The following is a 3,570-nucleotide window of genomic DNA, read 5'->3' on the forward strand; positions in this document are numbered from 1 at the left end:
ATGACGCGCAACAGTAAATACATGAGATACACCTCTGTACTATTTGCTACTTTTATTCCACATACAACTGTCCACTATACAAATCGGCACACGGGCTCAAACCATTAAACAAATGCACAGACTGCACAAATAACCGCACCATTTACTATGCCAAATTACAACATTGGCCTATTGCATAACTTAGTGCATAAGTATACATAACCATCAAGTTACAGTCAAAAAAATGCATCAAAATGATTCAAGCTGCAGTCAACAGAAGGTTTCGCCTCATGCTCACCCTACCTTTCTGCTCATCAACATCAGGTGCCGTGAACAGGTGAGTGCAACCACATTTATCACCTAACACACCCATGAGTCACGCCCCACATCCGTGTACCAATACAGTGAGTGCATTTAAACCAAGCCACTTAATCAAAAAAGGAACAACTCATATGACTCCTACATCTCTTTTTCACACCTCCATATTTTGTCTCCTTTCTGTCTATATTTATTTGTAATATTTGTATTTTTATGTTCTATTTCTATTGTATATATTAATCGTGCCCCCCCCCCCCACACTTCTTACTTCCACTTGAGTAAAAACTTGAGTCAATACTTCAACTTTTAGTCGAGTATTCTTAAAGAGAGGTATCTAAACTTCAGTTACAAATGTGTGTACTTTTGACACCTCTGGTTAGCATTTAGTGGTCAGTTTCAAACGTATTTGTTTTTTGCTTGTTATTGAACTTTTCACTATCTGTAACATCAATGCACATAGTTCCATTTACTGCATACTGCACTTTATTCATGTCTCTCATGAATTTTCTCCCCAAATCTATTACATGCTAAGTGTAACGTGTTATTTCTTCTAAAACCTGAACTTAAATGTGTATATGGTGTTTATCTGTTTTTCTTTCTGTTTTAGATGCATATGTCAACTTAGAATTCTGCCTCCAAGCCAGAATTGCAGGAATGCACCACGTGTTGCAAAAGATTCTTTCACTGCCCTCTGTGCCCCACTTTCAGCCATACTGTCAGGGCAAAGATGGACACATTAAAAATGCTTTGCCTTCAAAGGTATGTTGGTATTAAATATACCTGATAGTTAAAATTATAAATATGCACTTATTCTCAGCAATTCTACAGTCTCTTTGTTGATTTAAAAGTTGTTATTCACATTGTACAGTTCAGTGCATTCATCAGCAAGAAAAAAGGTGTTCTCATTAATTATGTTTTTATTTCCTGTTCACTAAATTTCTTGACAGCTCTTGTGATCCATACCATTTTGCTTTCATTATTGAGGATGGCTTGGATGTTTTTGTTAATATGTACAATGTGATTGTTAGATAAACTGATTGTATTCTATACCAAAACATTTAAATTACATGTGGGGGGTTTTCCTCTCTTACAGACAAAATGATATGCAGGCTGCCATGTAGGACAACAGGACACTTTCACTGCCCTGTCTGTAAAATGACAAATATACGGTGTGGGGATATGGCAAGGCATTTATTGTCATGTCAGCCTTCTTCAATGCCAAGTCAGCCACCACTATCAGGACTGCTCCCCACTGAACTCTTTAATGAGCCCCTCTCCCTCTCGATGTCTTGTCTCCAGTATCTAAACCATTTTCTGAATCTTCGTAGAACATCATATGCTCTACCTTCTGTGCTAAATGAAACTGCGGCTTATGGAATGGCAGATGAACAGAATCAACTTTTGGAGATTTACTCCACTACTACTATTTATAGTAGTGGAAACAAGTTTGTCAACACTTTTTAGGTCCAGCACAGTGCATCAAGACACTTTTACTCTTGTACATTTCATACAAGATACCATAGCCAAAATATTAACTCTCAAAAAAAAATTATAAGCTGCAGCTGCAGCACATACAGCAAAAACACTGCTAGTAAATGTGTCCTGGAGTTTATGCAGGTGCAGAAAGTGCTACTGCTGTAAGTAAGCCTAACAGCCCCCAGGTCACTTATTATTCTGGAAAGATGGCAAGAAGGGCATTACTGCTCATTTCTACGATCACCTGGATGTCTTAGAATACAATACCTTTGTCCTGTGAAAACCCCTTCACAGTAGTAGGAGTCCTTTAAAACCTACAAATGAAGAGTGATCCTGGAAAAAAATGGGGCGCACACTAGTGACCTCAACAATTGCAAGACAGGCTTGTCCTCGATGCTCAGCTGAAAAAGAAAGGAAGTTTCATCAATTATATGGTGAAAAAATTAGAACTTTATCCCTTTTTTCTGAAAGGTTACTGGTAATATATAATTTCACTGGCATTTAAAGGGTAAAAAATTAATTTAGATAAAATTTTGGTTTTGGTGACAAGGACTGGTGCTAATTTAAAGAGTCAAGTTGGTCAAAGTAGGAAAATGTTTTAATATATACAAATTTTATAGCATTTTGTGGACGTAAACAAAAGGTGGCCATTTTTGGCAACAAACAAGCTGAGAGGGAGTTTTATCTATTTTGCTCTCCTTGCATAATAATGCATAATAATCAATGTGATGTTAATCAATTACATGTCCCAGACTCTACTGTTAATAACACAAGAATTTCCAGTAGCATAAATAGTGATATAGTGAGTTTTGAGGTTGTCTTCCAACAAGTGGATTGTACCAAAAAATGTGTTTTAAGGGTTAAAAATGTAAAAAGTAGTGACTATTTTATATTTATAAAGAAAAAAACTTTTATGCAGAAAAAGTAGCGCGTGCCCCCCCGCCAAAAAACAAAAAAACAAAAATAAAAACAAAAAAAATAACAATTACGGACCTAATCTGCTAGTGGACACTTTTTGCTGCAAACAAGCTGAAGGGATAGTGATTTTTTTAAACAGGGTTGAAAAACACTTACCTCTAACTAACCATCCACTCTGAGATTGATTTGAGGAGACGTATGTTATTATTGGGAGATATGTCAAAATGCTCCCCAACTGCTGATATTTTCTGCTTTTTTGGTGGCTCTATGATGTGCTTACTATCTCGTTGCAAATTCATGAAGATCACCATTGAACAAACAGCTCTGGATCAAAATCATCATATTTCATATTTTTGGGCATATTATTATTGATTATTACCAAGTTATGAAATATCATAATTTTTGATATTCATAAAAATGCCATTAACTTTTATTACATGTGACAGGGAGTGCACTCACTCACTGGTTTGACACAAAGTACCTAATATCCCTCCTTCTCTCCCAGTACCCTTACAACTACTCTTTCAAGGATTTCTGAGATAAAAGGAAGGTTGGAGACTGTCCTAAGACTGTAAAGTATAATTATTAAGTGTATTAAGTATAATTATTAAGTAGGTAAGCTGGGTCAAGTGGTTTAACTATATGGCTTGTGGTACATAGCTGATTAATAAAACTTAAAGAGAGAACCCTTAACTGTTTAACTGTTCACAAACCAACCTTTTATGCTGCACTTACTCAGGATGGCACCATTGAACGGTCATGCAGTGTAAAACCACGAGACAAATTGAATAAAAACACTTCCTGTTAGGCATTTCAACTCTCTAACGAGAGAATACTTAAGTTTTAATTTCTTGCATAGTTTCTATTACTGCACTTTCG

Source organism: Neolamprologus multifasciatus, chromosome 4 (genome assembly GCF_963576455.1).
Source record: "Neolamprologus multifasciatus chromosome 4, fNeoMul1.2, whole genome shotgun sequence".
NCBI classification, from domain to species: Eukaryota; Metazoa; Chordata; class Actinopteri; order Cichliformes; family Cichlidae; genus Neolamprologus; species Neolamprologus multifasciatus.